The sequence below is a fragment of the Pteropus alecto genome, unplaced genomic scaffold (genome assembly GCF_000325575.1).
Source record: "Pteropus alecto unplaced genomic scaffold, ASM32557v1 scaffold468, whole genome shotgun sequence".
Lineage (NCBI taxonomy): Eukaryota > Metazoa > Chordata > Mammalia > Chiroptera > Pteropodidae > Pteropus > Pteropus alecto.
This window is the reverse complement of record NW_006441394.1, coordinates 140,039-156,587: the sequence shown is the minus strand read 5'-3', so window position 1 is coordinate 156,587 and position 16,549 is coordinate 140,039. Positions and strand designations below refer to the sequence as shown.

Below are 16,549 nucleotides of genomic sequence, written 5' to 3'. Positions count from 1 at the left end.
TCAGGTCTCTCCTCCATGAAGCCTCCTCCCCCACCTCAATGTTGGAGCTTAGTTTGCCATACCCAGCCCCAACCCCTTCCTATCTCCTGACTTACCTGCTGGGCTGCCCAGGAAGCTGGTCCTCCCAGAGGCAGCAACTACTTTGAACAGCTCCTCATCTTGGCCTGAGGTGGAAGCTGCAAGGATAGGAGTGGAGAAGGTCTATGAGACAAGGACACTTGGAGAGGAGGGATGCCAAGAGGAGAGGGAGGGAGGAAAGAGGAGGGAAAGGAAGATGAAGGGAGGAAGGAGGAGAAAGGGGAGGAGGGATGGGGAAAAGGAAAGAGAGGAAAGAGAGAGATGAGGGAAAGGGTAGAGGAAGAGAAAGAAGAGGAAGGAAGGGTTCAGGGAGCCTAACAGAAGCCAGAGCCATCTACTGGGGGCGAGGAGGCAGACACAGTCCTGCCCAGAGGTAGAGGTGACACAGGTGGTAAAGGAGAGTTGGGACTCTTCATTCTCTGGCCCTTCCCCAGGACCAATGGCTGGAATGTGTAGGGGGCAGGCTGTGGCAGAAACTATTGGCCTGGCCAGGAAGTTGGACTGTCCCCAGGGAAGACACAGGGAAGGGGTAGATTTGGCTCCATGACTGAGGAAGTGCCCCCCACAACACAGAGCCTGTCAGAGAGAGGAGCGGGACCGTGGGGAGACCCAGGGAAACAGGACCCTTTCCATTAAGTCTGGGAGATGTAGGGTGGGGGTGAGGGCAGAGTGGAGGGCAACTGAGGCAGAAGCATGAGATCCCAGGGACCTGCTCCTGAACATGGGTGGGGGCCCGAAGAGGTGTTTCCAGACAGGATGAGAAAGAACCAGCCTACCCTGCGGGCAGGGCACCAGCAGGCTCAGATGGCTCAGGCTCTGTTTGGGGCAGTGCCGGAATGGGCAGGTCCTGGGGCAGAGCCACCTTTTTTGCCAGTAGGGCAGAGTCAACACCAAACTGCTGGGCTCTGCGTGACAGCTTTAGGAGGTTATTGTGAACGTTTTTAATTTACTAGTTAGGTATCTATTTCAAGTAGATGCCACAATTATTTCTCAGTATAGGGCTAAAATGTTTTAAAAGTATTTTAGAAATAAATTTTAAGTAATTAGTATTTTAGAAAGAGTTGGCAAAAAATGGCAGTGCTAAGCGAATGATGATTTTCAAAAAGAATACCACTTTGTACAGTATATAAATGTCTAACCACCGTGCTGTACACCTGAAACTAATATAAAAAATACTGAATGCCAACTCTAACTGAAAAATGAAAATTAAAAAAAATAGACAATATAAATAGTCCTTACTATATGCCAGGTACTTGAGCACTTTTTATTAATATACTTAATCCTCACAGCAACTTTATGAGGTACACACATCATACTTTAAGATGAAGAAACTGAGGCACAAAAAAAGTTGCCCAAAGTCATACAGTTAAAAAGGGACAGCATGAATATAGTAGAGACCCACTTTGTCTAATTTAGTAACCAGTAGTAGCCACATGAAGCTATTGAACACTCAAGATGTGGCCATAAAATGAAGTGTGCTATATAAAATACACGCTGTATTTTGAAGACTTAGTACACAAGAATATAAAATATCTCAATAACTTTTCTCTATTACATAATGGAATAATAATAGTTTGGATATTTGAACAAAATGTATTACTCAAATTAATTTCATGTTTCTTTTTAATGTTAAAATTTTTAATTGCACTTGTGGTGCATGCATTACATTTCTATTGGACAGTGCAGCCCTAGACTCTTAACCACTATGCTGACTGAGTCTCAAAAGTGATAATGAACACTAACTGAGCCCCTGCTATAGGACAGGCCCTGTTTTAAGAGTTTAACATGCATGGATTGATGATGACCCCAATTACCCTATGGGAATGACCAGGGCTGGAAAACAGGAACACACTTCTGTCCCTGCAGAAGGCCCAGCCCCATCCTGGGCCTCTCCTAAGTTCCTATTCCTGCACTAAAGGCTTCAGGCTAAGGTCAAATGTGGGGACTGCACACTCACAACCCTCTAGGACGGCCCCATTCAAGGCACTAAAAGCATGAGCCAGACCTCAGATCTGGACCTGCCTTCTAGGAAACTGACTGGAGGGAGTCAGACACCACCCAGCCAGCGAAAAGGGCCCACATGGCCCTTACCAGGGCAAGGGTCAAACAAGGCTTCCTGGAGGAGGCAGCTCCTTGAAAAAAGAAGTTTGGAGCAGTGCCCTGCTGAGCCATGCTAGAGCCCAAGGCAAAGAAAGAATCAGCAATACTAAACCTCTTAATTTAAAATGTGGATATTTTAACTTAGATTTTTTTAAATTAATATTGATTTTTAAAAAATATTATTTATCTTGATTGCTGAGTTTTTTGCGCCCTGCCCTCCTCCACAGTTATATTTTGGGCCTGAGGCAAGTGCCTCATTTGCACCACCCTGATCCTCACGCTTAGTGTGGAGGTTTAAGTCCTTCAGCTGCTATGACACATCACTGAGTCTCCAACCCCAGGGAAGCAGAGACTAGGCAGAGGGGAGTATCACCCTATTGCGACAGCATGGCCACAAGTTGAGGGGCTCTCGTTCTCCACCACCCCAAGGACCCAGCTTAGGCTTCAAGATCCCACCATCCTACCCTGCCCCTGCTTCTCCCCTGTCTCCTTCCAGTATCTCTCTGCTATGCCAAACCCAGTCCCACCCCTGCTCAATGCCCTTTCTTTGTTCCCATTGCCCTCAAGTCCAGCTGCTTGGCCTGTCATTAACCTGCTCCAGCCCTGACGTTTACAGATGAAGAAACAAACACCCACAGAGAGGAAGTGACTTGCCCAAGTTGCCAGTGACACAGCCCAAGCCCCAGTCAGGCTGGGCTGGCCCACGACTCCCTCACTTTTTCACACCAAGCACCAGCTTGGCACCTTGGAGCCCCTGAAATTGTCCACTGACAATGAGTAAATGAACCATAGCCTCTCACCTTCAGGTACTGATTCCAGGCTGCCTCCTCCAGAAAGTCCTCCCTGACTGCCCGCCCCCTCAGGCTCTTAGACCTCAGAGGCTGAGCTATGCAGCTCAGCATTGCTTCTGCTCTGTCTCTGGTTGTTCCATTTGTAGGGGGTCCATCTTCACTCAACCTCCAGCCTAGCCTGGAGTATCCTGTGAGTCTGTATCCCTTTTTGTCCTCCTTGCTCCCCACAGCAGAGCTCAGGACCTGACTGGGCTCATAAGGGCACTCAGTACACAGGTGAATAAGGGTCATCTGGACTCTCTAATCCTTCCCAGCCGGTCCTTTTTCAGGTTTAGCTTGAGTCTCTCTTGCTGGAGTCAAATCTTTCACCCTTCTCTCTTCTAACTAAAATATCAATACCTGAGAGCAGAGTTTAAAACTCATGGCCCCTTCTTTGTCTCAACCCAGCATCTCCCTCATGCCGTCCCTGCCTCCTACTGACTAGGGATACCATTCTGACAGTCCAGCAGGAAGGTGGCCCACAGCCTTCCTCAAGGACAGGAACACTACTGCTTCCTTCATTGTCTAAGAGCCTACCACAACGTGTCCATCCCCTGACAGATTTCTACCTTCATCTCAGTTGTCCTCATAACAATCCTAAGGCCAGGTATTTTTACCCCATTTCATGGAGGCTGTATGAGATAGAAAATTTCCCAGGTCACTTGCTAGAGCCAACAGGGCCTTCAGAGGGTGTGACCGCTTCTGTCTAGTAGAGTTAGCAAGGCTTCCAGAAGGCACTCCTGACTGGGCCTTGTTGCCCTTCCAGGCAAAAGGAACTGAGTGTGCAAGGCCCAGGAATGGGATCAGAACTTGCAGATGTAGTGATGGGATAATTTGGTGGGGCAGGAACAGGAAATGTGAAAGAACAGTAGTGATACCAGAGAGGTTTGGGGATCCTTCCTCAGGTCTCCACAGAGCCTGCTGACCATGTGGGTATAAGCATCCAGTGCATTCTGATTTGCATAAGTGAGTCAGGCCTGGGGCAGGGCAGCCTCAAAGGTCCTAATTCCTTCTATACTCAGCGCTGGAGGCCCCTCAGCCAAGATCCTTCCCAATTGCATCCTTAGACCCCCTCTACATAGGGCTGTGCTTTGGGTTTAAGGGAAGGCCTAGTGGCTTGGGGAGCGGAAGGTCCAGGGGTCTGAGATTGTCTACACCCTCCTCCTCTTCCCCTGTATAGCTCCCCACTCCAGGCAGGCTGGGCAGGGACCCCAGTGTCCAGATCTCAGGAAAATCCTCAGAGCTCCCCACACAGGAACCAAGAGCCCCACACCTCCAGCTTTGGCCAGACCTGGTCTACAAACCCTACCCCACCCATACCACAAACGCACACCACCTCCAGGGACACACACTTTCCACCCAACCCAGCAGCCACATAGCCGATCTGCCCTACCACATACACACCCGTCAGTCTCCATATCCCCTACCAAAAACTGAACTGTGTACAACTGCCCCACAGCCCCACGATGGCCAATACCTCCCTAACCCCCATCCCATCCCCACTTCCCAGGTCACCAAAGGATACCTGTGAGCAGGGCCACCCTCGGTCTTCAGGGTGTTCAGGACTCTGCTAATGCAGGCAAGAGGCTTGGAGACACTTCCTTTAGATATGAGGAACTAGGTGGGGGCTGGGTTCCCGGTCCAGAGGGTGCAGAAGTGGCCCTCACTCCTCTGCAGAAGCCAGCTCCCTCCAGCTCTCTCAGGCAAGGCAGCAGATTAGGCCCTTGGGTGGCAACTGACTCACCCTGGACCAAGAAACCTATTTTCTGTCTCTCGAGGACTAGTGACCACTGCATACTGGTCCCAAGGAGGCACATTAGGGTCTCCTGATCTACCCCATCCCTGAATCTCTACCCTGTCATGCACCCTAGTACCAAATTTCTGCTCCATCCCATCTGTGGTACGGCCTGTCCTCTGGCGTTCCAGGAGTGGTGGGAGCTCTCAAGGAGCAGCGCTCCGGCCAGTGAGGACTGAGTCAGGGCCCCAGAGCCAAGGTACATAAAGAATCACCTGGTGGGGAGCTGGGGGCCACTGGCAAGTCCCCAAGCTCCAGGCCAGAGCCCCCTCCCCACAGGACAGAAGGCAAGTCTGGGTTCCAGTACTGGCTCCATCACTTCTTGCCTGAAATCCTGGGCAAGTCATATCACAATCTGAGCCTCAGTTTCCCCCTCCACAAAGCAGAGCTATCATCCAGATGACTGACATATGACCATGTGTGTACTAGAGGCCACAGTAGTCATCTGCTCACCCCTCTGCTAAAACAAGTACTTCCTGTTCCTAGCCCATGGCCAGTCCTAACAAGAGGGGCCTTTGGTGCTGGTCTTATAGCCAGATTCTAGTCTGGACCCCCTCAGCACCCTGGGGTTCTTAGTAACCCCAGATACCAAGGACTACCACACCCTACCTCCAGCCACATCACCCTTCAAAGTTCCAGACTGAACACCCCGCTGCCCCCTAGACCTCTTCCTAGATCACCCTAGGTACCACACATTCTCTATCCCACAATGAACTCACCAGCTCCCTCTTTGGGGAAAGCAGGACTGCCTCCAACCTAGGCAGAGCCTTTGAACAAATCAGAAAAATGCCTCTTCCCTGAGTAGCCCCACAGCAGGGCTTGTAGCTCAGCAAAGAGGACTGGGTTTCAATCCTCCTTCTCTCATTCTCCCCCTCCCCCCACCTTCCAGGTACATTTAGGCAGCGCTCCATAAGAACATCCACACCCGGCGGACCTACTGACAGGTAGGATCTTTTAACAACTTCATTGGGGCAATAAAACCAATTTTATTAATGGCCAAGGGACATTAATGGCCTAAGTGACCATGGATATCCCTGACCTCAATTTCAGGCCTAGCCTTAACTCCCACTCCAATCTTGAAAGACTATTACTTTCTATAACCTTCAAGTATGTACTGTTAAAAGTTTTTACAGTTGTGTATCACTTTTATAATTAGAAGAAAAAATGATAAAGTATTTTAAGTCTATTAGAATTGAGTTTGTTTCAGCTTGTTCCCCTAAACCATCAATATAAAGTAGCTTTATGATTTTAAATATAACATGGATAGACTACTAAGAGAATTAATAGAAATGAAACTGATGATTTCCTGGGCCATCTGGACTAGAGAATGAGAAACTGAGACCCAAAGCTAGCTCCCTCCCCCTACTGGCTTATCCCTCCAAAATCTAAGACACGGCTTATCAAATAAGATCCCCTCACCAGGGACCAGGAGGCCAGTAGCAGAGTGCAGCCCACAGAGTTCAAATGAGAAATGGATTGAGGTCCATTAGTAAACATGAAACTCCTGAGTTCCTGTGGTTCTCCTCTAGACAGTGTCTGTCGGACCCCACTCCAGCCCTGACCCTCACCCATATTCTCCCAAACTTCACCCAGGGTCCCCTCTTGCCTAAGCACCACCCTGGAGAGGGTCAGATAGGGAGTAAGGTATGGAGATGCAGTGTGAATGCCCGCATAACCCACTGGCAAATAAATGAAGCTAAAAGTTAAATGGTTTAGTTTTTAGGCCTTTAAAACATCTACAACATACTAATCACCACTCAGCCTTATCATGTGCCCCTAACTCCGAAGGGATCACTCTGGACCACTACTCTCTCCCCTTTCCCCCTAACTGCCTCCTCATTAACATGTTTTTGACATCCTCCCTCCTCTGCATCCCCACTGCCTCCATCCACCTCAGGCCTTCCCAGCCAGCCTGGACCCCTGGGCCCTCTTCCCTGCCTCTTGCCCTTCCCCCATGTACAGCCAGAGCATCCTCTGGCCTATACCCCTAACCCACCACTAGGCAGAGCTCCTAACCCAAACCCTAACCCCACAGCCCTGACCCACATCCACCTTCTCTACTCCCCCAACCCTTCACTCTTCAGGCCTCATTCAGGCCCTCTACCTGAATGAGGATGACCCAGCCAGCCCCACAGTACCTGTGGGCACCCCAGGCTCTGCCTGGCCCCCTGCCCCTCAGTCAAAGACACACCCTACTGGGCTGGGGACTTCCCAACCAGGTAAGGGTAGTACCTCCCCAGACCAAAGGTGCTAGCCAAGGGGAAGGCATGAGGTGCTACAGGGTGACTCCAGGAAGATCCTCCTCTGTGACCACTGCCCGCCTTGGGGATGAAGGGGGGGACCCTTAACACTATATGTGAGGCAGAAACAGGAAGGAACAGAGCTAACCACAAGTGGGGTGGGAATACACAGGGCTGACAACAGACATCCAGGCAGCAGGAGTGGACAGAACCAGAGTCATATGCCGGGACGCTCACTACACACCAGAGGTGTTGAGGGCCAGCCCTGGTGCTGACTGGGGAGGGGACGAGAAGGATGCTGGATTCCATCTCCTCTGAGTTGATAGGGAACCTGACGTACCTGCCCACCCAGGAGGAGAGATTTGGTGGGCTCCTCTGTGCCCCAGAACTAGCAGTGCAGTAGAACAGGGACCTGAATCTGCCCTCTCCCTAGGTGGCCCCAGGAATAGAGAAGCCAGAAGATAAGCAGCCACATGCTGCTGGCACCTGAAAGGGGAAGCTGCCAGTGCAGATGTGGTGGAGGTGACCAGATGGGCGGGGTAGGGGCCGGAAGGGAGAGAAGGAGATGGGGGACCAGCCCCACAGGCTCTGGCCTCCAATTTGGTGTGTGACTTCAGCCTCCTCCACTATATAATCAGACGACAGACAAGAAAGATTTCTGACTCAGCCTCTCCTCTCCAACTCACAGGGCACATTTTTACCCACATATCTGATCCAACCATCCTTGCTAAAAACAACAGGATGGCTTTAGCTCACTTTAGAGATGAGGAAGAAACTGAGTCTCAGAGAGGTTAAGTAACTTGCCCAAGGTCACGCAGGAGCCAAAATCTGAACTAAGGGCTGCCTGGACCCCTCCTTTCACTCCATCTCCTCAGAGGGGATAGCGCAAAGACAGGCAGGGAGCAGGAAGGTCGGGTAGGAGAGAGAGGATAAGTGCAGGCTGAGAAGGGCCTTGAAGGCCATGGTAAGACACTTGCCCTTATTGTCCAGACAACAGAAAGCCATGAAGGGCAGCGAGGTGATTTGGGCACCGAGCACAGACAGCAGGCAGGCAGGCAGACTGGGGTTCGAACTGCTGTGAGACTTGGGAATTCACATAACTTCTCTGAGTCTGGGATTCAGGGCAGTTTCATAATCTGTACAATGGGGATTATGACTTTTCAGGCTTGTGTGGAATAAATGTATGCCTTTGAAACAGATCCCCAATCTGACCAGTTCTCACTCCCCAGGGACTTCTCACCTTCCTCAGAGAAAAAGCCAAAGCCAGCACATGGCCCGTCAGGCCTGCATGATCAGTCCCCGCCACCTCCCACCTCCTTTCTGTTACTCCAATCCATTCCACGTGCTCCACTCAGGGCTGGGTTCTGGAGCTCCCTCTGCCTGGAAGGCTATTCCAGACATTGGCATGCCTCACTCCCATACTTTCCCAGCATCTGCTCAAACTCGAGGCCCTCCTTCCCCGACCACTCTACCTAAAAAAGGGCCCCATAGTCTCTACCTCCTTACCTTGTGTTATTTTTCACCATCCTACTTATCACTATTAGACAATGTATTATATATTTATTGTTAGTCTCAACTAGAGGACCAGAATATTGTCTCATTCACAGCACTATTCCCCAGTGGCTAGAATAGTCTGGCCACTGGGGGGAATGGATGAATGGAAATCTACAAAAGCCTGGCTCACTCGAGTTGGAAATTTGGGACAGGGGTCTATCACAAGGGCAAGGAGAGGGATGGTTGGATGAGGCAGGTGTCAAGGTTCAGACCAGAGGCCTAGGAGTAGAAAATTCAACTCTGAGACTCCTTGGCATCCTCTGTCACCAAGTCTAACCCTTCTTTCCACCTCGGAGGCTGCCCCAGCCACTTGCTGCTGTGCCAGCCAATAAACATGGCTGGGAGCAGGCCCTTACCCATACAAGAAAGTGCTGATTCTCAGAACCCCTCATGCTGCCCATCCCTTAACTGTTACCCAGAGCAGGTCAGAACCTGCTCAGGCTTCCAGGAGTCTGAGACCAACCACCCACGTACCCCACGAGAGGCAGCTACTGCCTCTGTCTCCTGCTTGCCTACCCCTTCCATGGCTCCCCATTAACCACTGGGGTTCAAAGACCTCTACCCTCTGCTTCCTGCCACTTACTCTTCCTCTATGGTCTCACTCCCTCTACTCCCACTACCTGACACTTTACCTCCAGGACTTTGCTCATGTTGTTCCCTCTGCTGCAACACCAGAACCACCTGCTCCTTCCACATTTAGGAACCACCTATTCCAATGTTCCCCACTTCCAGAAGGGGAAAGTGAGCCCCAGAGTGGGGCAAGAACCTAACCAGGGATATACAACAAAACCAGGGCCCAAGCGCCCCCAGCCTGAGCCCCTCACCCCCTTCTACTTGCCTGTTTCTTGAAAGAACTAGGAGGGGGAGTTCCCCTCAGATGACCTCAGAGATACCGAAGCAATACCCCAACTCTAAGTGACCTACACTGGCCCCTACACTGACAAATGTGGGTTTTCAGGCCACAGGCAATAAAGGCAAATGAGTTTCCTGGTTCATGTTCTGGAAAAGAACCACTAGAACCACAAGATCCCTGGATCTTCAGCCTCCCTAGGCTTAGCACACCCATCTTTAAAGCAGAGGAGGAATAACAGCCCACCTAAGGGGAAAGGTAGGCCATTAGCTGAAGCTCTGGCACCCCTTCACTAAGCAAGAGAGACACCACCCCAAAGCTGTCCTGGTGTCATCTGGCAAAGCTCAGTCCCTAACCCTGACCTCAGGGAGGCCCCTTTCTCCCCACCAAACTAGGGCAGCCTTAGGGAACAAACTGTCACACTTTAGCTGCAGACCCACAGAGAAGCCCCCATGGATGAAGAGTCCCATTCAAGTGAGTGAAAGCCTCACCCAGTTCACACATCAAGGAATGTAGAGTTGGGCACCTCCTACCCCAACCCACTGAGACACTGAATGCTCATCACACCCACACACAGGGAAAAGCACAGGACCTCCAAGGACGTGTCTAGGCCCAAGAGCACACGTGTGCGTACACAGGCACATGCACAGTGCCCCCAGAGAATGTGGAACAGGAAGGGGCTCACTCGGCCAGGAAGTCTTCCAGAAGGTAGAGTTTCCTTCATGGGAGGAAACAGGCCTCCTCCCCAGGGGCAGCTCCCACCCAGGGCCCTTTGAGGGCAGCTGCTGTGCCCACAGGCCCAGGCAGGCACCAGAAGGAGCTGGGGGAGGCCTTGTGAATATTTGAAGGCTTGCACCAAGGCCCAGCTTCCCTGCCTCCGAGGAGGGGCAGTGCCTCCCCTCGGGGTCCCAGGTCTCTCCATTCACCACTCTGACCCTCCAAGTCTGGACCTGAGCCTGCTAGGCCACATCCCATGCTGTCTCCAGGAGGATCTGTTTTGCCCAGCAATGTGGCCCAAACCTTGCTCTGTGACCTAGCCAACCACCAGCCATCCAAGGGTTCCCCTCAACCCCATCCTGGTATCCAGGAGGACAGCTCCACTACCAGCAAATGAAGGAGGCCTGGCCTCTGTCTGTCCCCTCCCTACGCCCCATCAAGATGGCTAACTCTTCTGCTACCACCTAGTCCCCTGCAGGTCTGGTTCTCAGATTTCTTGAAAGAGAGCAGCTGGGTATGTATGCTTGGAGTGATGGTTGCAGAGCACACAAAGAGCCTGGAGGCCAGCTGGGCCAGGGACCCTGAAGCAGCCCTGAGAAACTCTCTAGGCCTGGCCTTATCTGTCTGGCACCAGCCAGCCAAAGTGTGGCATAGTCTACCTAGCTCTCAACTCGGGGTCCACCCAGCCCAATTTGAGGCTTTGCAGGCTCTTGAAACCTAGAATTTTAGAAATTTGGAAGCTGGGAATTGCAGGCACATAAAACCCTGGAACCCTTGAATCTCCGATGCCTAGACTCTCAGACTCAGAATCCTGAAATTGCAGCTGCCCAATGCAGGAAGAGGGAGGGCGAGAGTGGACGGGGACAAAGAAGCTTCCCACCTCAAACTGCCTCACACCTCACCTGGACTATTTGGTTGGTTCCTGTCCATACCTGGGGCTGGTGGGCCTGGGAGGTTCCAGGAATTGCTGCTTCCTGCTCCCTCTCTGAAGCTCCAGAGAAGCTGAGTCCACTGAAGATAAGTGACCAGCCCAAGGCCTCTCACTGAGCCAGAGGTCAGGGACAGACCACAGGTACCTGACTATAAGCAGAGCCCTGGCCCTCACATTTTGGTGGAAAGGAGAGGAGGACAGAAAGGGATGCCCAGTGGCAGGGCAGTGCTCTCTGGAGTGGTAGGGAAGGTGGCAGAGGATATTCAGGCATTTGGGGGGACGATATACAGTGGTAGCTCAGCCCTGCTACTGCTCCCCTATTCTAGAGGAAGACCCACCCCAGCACTGACTTAGCTAGTAAAAGGTGAGGCCAGGCTAGGCTCCCCCAAGGGCTCTGGGCAGCTGAGATTTCAGGTATGGCCTCTGGCTTCCTGCCCTGAGAATGGGGACAGAGGAGTAGCTGTGAGAGGTCCCAATCCTCCTCCCCCTCCCCCTTACCTCACAATCTTTGCCTTCATAACAAAAAAGATAATAAGGAGGTAGAAAATTTTGCCACATCCTTCCCTCTCGGGGAATGGGAGGCAGTGCTCTCTGACTCCTGAATTCTCCTCTGGACCCCTCCAGTCCTGGGCACCACACTCTTGACCACAGCTGGTCTCTGCTTCTTGGCCTCTTAGCTCTAGATGCATGTTTTCCAGGTTTGTTCATTTAATCACTGACACCTAGCTGTACCTGATTTCAAGCACCTTGAGAGGAATCAGGTTTCTGGTCTGGTCAGGGAAAAAGACTTAGGCCCTATGACAAGGCAGGTGGGCAGGGTCTGAAGAAACCTCAGGGTGTCAGAGGCCCAGGAGGCCCTGACCAGGCCTCAAGCAGAGAGGACAGGCTTCAGAGCCCCCTGCCTGGGTGCCAGTCTCAGCTCTTCCTTTCCCTGACCTCAAGTCACTTAACTTCTCTACTGACCTGTTTCCTCATCAGCAAAATGGAGTCTAGGAGAGCTGCTCTACTCACCAAAGTCCACAGCAGATAGGACAGGACGAGATCAGTAAGTGGACCTCAGGAGGTACTCATCCTAAGGCATGGCTTATGCTAGCAAGCTCAAGACTTGACAGCAGTCAGTCCAGTCTGGGAGCGGGATGCCCTTGCAGGCATCCCATCCTCACAGCTGGTCACCAGCAATACCATCTGACCTGATGGCCCTCCAGTCCCTGCCTGCCACTCTAACTGGGAGTTTCCAGGGTAGGACAGGGTTTGGATTGCCTCTGGCTACAGTGTCTCCCAGTATTCAAGGTTCTCACTGTGAAGCAATAGAAATTCAGACTCCTGGCTATTCTAAGGAATGGATGATCCTGAGCAAATCACTCAATCTCTCTGGGCCTCAGTTCCCTCATCTTTAAAACAGGAATGGTGCCTACCCCAAAAGACTACTCTTGAGGATTAAATAAAATCTTACATAAAATACTTAGCTAAATGCCTAGCACAGAGTAAGCTTCCAAGAAACAGTAGCTACCACTACTAGCATTACTACTATTAAATAATAATTTGGTCATTAAATTGGTCACTTAACTCTACATTCCCTCCCAGCCGCTCTGATTGTCCCAATAATCTGAAACAGATGTCCTGATTATGGGACAGACTTTTACCTTCTGAACTTTTACCTTATGTTCCAAAGACTTTTACCTTATGTTCCAAAGGATAAGCCAGAGAAATTCCACAGGAAGGCCATGCAAAAGACCAATCATACACTGCTCCCCACCCCCAGGCCATTCCTGACACCTGGGGTCATCTGTCTCTTTGGGATGGGACTGTCCTCCCCAGAGCCCTGGTTGGAATGTACCTGTCTGGGGGTCTGATGGGATGGGGTTAAGAAGACAAGACGTCCTCTCTGATCAGGGCTAGGGGCACTCAGGAGTCAGTGACAAGCCCTGAGCTTTATGGGGAGTGTACTTGTAGGTGATCTCTGAGGGCTGCCTATATTCTCCTGCTGTTCAGACCCTTGGGGAAGCAACCCTTACAGCAGAACCCCTTCTGAAACATGAAACGCCCCTCTGTTCAGGGCTATGGAAGAAGTTGAATACATACAGCCTGACTGAGACCAGAGGAGGGAGTAAGAGGGGCCACCCAAGGGACTAGACTCTGCTCCTGAGGGAGGGATGGGTCTACTTGGCTGGGGTCACACCCTGCTTGAGACTGCCTTGGCTACCACCCAGGAGAAAGCCCCTCACTGAGTGAGTCTGGGGACTGAGCTCAAGGGTGAGGTCAGGCTGGGGGAGGGGAAACCAGGCCAAAGAGGCAAACAAAAGCCTGGGTCCTGATCCTGCCTCTACGGCTTATTTGCTGTAAACTTGGGCAAGTGACTTCACCTTTCTGGGCCTCAATTTCCTTAGTGACAGAATGGTACTTAACTTCTAGGGTTGTTTGGAGGACAAAACCAGTTAACATACATAAAAGTGCCTGCAACAGTGCTGTGTGCATGTTTGCTGACATTGTTCTGGCTGATGTCATTACCCAACTCTTTCTGAGTTTCTTCTGTTACTGGAGGGCGATCCTTGTCTATGGAATGATGTAAAATTAATAAAGTAAAAAATGTCTAGTGTCAGTCACACTGTAGGTACTCAAATCAAGGAAAGCGCCCCCTTCCTTTCCCTCTCCTTTCCCTGAGATGGACTAGACTAAGAGTCAGGGTAATTCCTACCCCCACTAGGGCTCGCTGAGTGATCCTGGTCCAATCTTTGGCCCTTGGCCTCAGTCTCCCCATCTGTGAAAAAAAGCTTCTATACCAAGTGATCTCTGACTGTCCACAGCCTATCTGCTCCAACCTCCCTCCTACCTCCCTTCCCTCCTTCCTTTTCCATTTCTAACTCATGTCCTACTGCATCCCCTCCTGCTGCAATAGAACCTTTGGGAGCCTAAAGTGGGCTGGAGCAGACAGCTGGTGGGCAAGGGGTACAACACTCAAGTAGCTCCAGGCTCCCAAGGGTTAAGATCCAGAGCGAAGGGCGGGGGGCCAGGGTCAGTACTGGACAAGCTAAACAGAAGGGCCTGGAGCCCAGGGCCTGCTTCCCCTTCCCCCACCCTGGGAACAGAGGCTGCTTGTTTGGGCATCAGCCGGCTGGCTTTGAGCTTGGCCAAAGGGAGAGTGGGGTAGGGAGGGGAGAGGGCCCCAGAGAGTGGAGGGACTCCATTCTTCTAGCCAATGCCCTAGGCTTAGAACTAGGCTAGTCTACCACTAGGCCCTAGGACTCTAAGAGGCCTCTCATCCCCCTGAATTGACTCCTTTCCCTAGGTTCTCCTTTTTCTTCATTTAAACACTTACTGGTGGGGGAAGGATTTAGACTTAGGCAGGCTCAGTATTTGCCCCACATCAGACTCTTTTTGGAGCATGAGACTGGGCCTTATCACCCCATCCTACAGATGGGGAAATGGAGGCTCTGAGGAACTGAGTCAGGAACTGAGAAGTTCGGGGACTTGCAGAGTCACATACAGTTTGGTGGCAGCATCGGGACTGCCCCAGGTCCCAGCCATCCCCACGGCTCTTCAGGCCCCTTCCCTACAGAGCTCCAAGGAGGTCTTTCCTAAGGTGTACCACTACACAGGGCTGAAAGGCTAAGCAGGAGGCAGCAATAAGCAGCCCACCTCTGAAGTTCCAAAGTACCAAGGAGATCTGGATGGGAGAAAACTTCTGGGAGCAGGAGAGACAAGCATCCTGTACAAAGGACTGAGGCTTGATGTGTGGGAAAGGATGGCTGGAACTCAAGAAGGGCGGGGGTGAGGCTGGGGCTGAGTGGGGAATGCCCCAATGAAGCCTGGGGACAATCTGGACCCCTGGTGGCCTCTGCCAACTTCGACTTCCCCAGTTGTCAAGACTGCACCTGGGTCAACCCTCTCTTGCTCTATGCCAGTGAACAAGCTTAGAATGGGGAGGCAGGGTTCCCAGGCCAGGGTCTGGACAATCCCAAACCAGCCATGAGACACAGGAATGAGATCTCTCTACACTGTGCCCCTGCTGCCCCTTCTTGCCATACCCATCTCTTCAACATTCCTCAAATATGCCATGCAAGTTCCTGCCTTTGCACAAGCTATGCCCTTCTCTGGAGTGTTCTTATCCTTGTGAACTGCCATACAGCTGCTGAGGACCAGTCCAGTCATTTCCTCCCTAGGCCTCCAAGAGTCCCAGTCCCTGATTCCATCTCAGTGCCTGTCTGCACCTGTATTCCTGACTCTGCCGGGCTCCTTCTACCCTGTAATGAACTTGCTGGGAGGTCTCTTCTAGCCTGGGCACTCTCTGCTCTCTGAGGAAAGGCATCTTGGGTGCCTCTGTCTGGACCTCGGTGCCTAGCTCGTACATAGTCCAATCCTTCCTTAAGTACTTCCACATACCTGTCAGACTCTGCAGAGCTCTCTGCCCCGCCCCCTAGGCCTGAGGATCAGATAAGGCTCCCAGGATAGGCGCTTTAGGGGAGGGGGGCTGCATATGCCAGAAGCTATAATGTGATGGCTACTGAGAAGAGTTCCCCAGAACCAAAAACCAGTCCTGGCCATCGGGGACCAAACAGCCACCCCGCACCACACGGGCTGCACTCCAAGTCTGCTCTCTCCAATTCCAACAATCTACTCCCGGCTTGACCCCATTCAATGAAGACACATCTTCTTTTTCCAGCAAATGGGCCAGGTAGGGGCTCTTGGGAGGCCATGCTCCCATTTACTGGTGGAGAATTGAGGTGCAGAGACCGGAAATAGTCTGCCCAAGGTCACTGGAGCCCCAGGTCCAGGGCGTAGGGTCGTAGCAATGTGCAGAGCTCTAAGGGTCACCACAGTCAAGGAGGTGGGAGCCTTCGTTTCACAGCCGAGCAAAGGCGCCCGAAGGCGGGCTAGCTCTGGATCCCGAGAGCCTTCATGCCTAAGGGCTGAGGGCTAGAAGCACTCTGTCCCGCCGGTTCGCCCTCCTCCCTACCGTCTCTAGCCCGACCTCGCATCCTCAAGAGGCGACTCGCATCCCCACCACCGGTAGGAGAAACAACACAACCCAGAAGAAACGCCCGCGGAAGTAGGCGCCGGGCGCAGAGTCGCCGCGCGGCCTCAGTGTTCCCTTCTGTGAAATGGGGAAACCCCGGGCCACGCGCGGCGAAGGGGCGCCTGCCTGGGAGGCCTCCGCGGCCGCACTGACCTGGTCTGAGCGAAGACTCCACGCGGGGAGCCGGAGTTCCGGCGCTGCACACTCTCAGACTCGCAACGCCGCAGCTAAGTCGCAGCCTCGAGTCCGGCGCGCCCACCCCGCCGGGCGCTTCCGCCCGCCTCACGTGACGCCCCAAGCAGGGCAGGGCGGGACAGGGGTAAGGGCAGGGCCCCGCCCCCTCCCTGGCTCCGCCCAGTCGCGGTCTTGGAGTCCGCTGGCCCCGCTCGCCTTGCAGGCGGGTCGGGCTGTGGGTCTACCCCCTGCCTTGCGCTCGTCGA

The 16,549-nt window shown here is 52.4% G+C and overlaps 1 protein-coding gene across 7 annotated transcripts in view; it reads right to left on the bottom strand.

The window, feature by feature from the left end:
- The window catches only part of ARAP1 (ArfGAP with RhoGAP domain, ankyrin repeat and PH domain 1), a 63,449-nt gene that overhangs the window by 45,414 nt on the left and 1,486 nt on the right, over nt 1-16,549 (bottom strand). For 2 of the 7 annotated variants that reach the window (XM_025051583.1, XM_015594732.2), the window contains exons 1-2: nt 16,263-16,429; nt 96-176 (exon numbers count right to left, since the gene is read on the bottom strand). The gene's annotated coding sequence lies outside the window, so the exon portion shown is untranslated. Of the gene's footprint in view, nt 1-95; nt 177-16,262; nt 16,430-16,549 lie in introns of those variants that run through there. The other 5 variants (XM_025051582.1, XM_006918686.3, XM_025051584.1 and 2 more) reach the window with 5 other exon arrangements.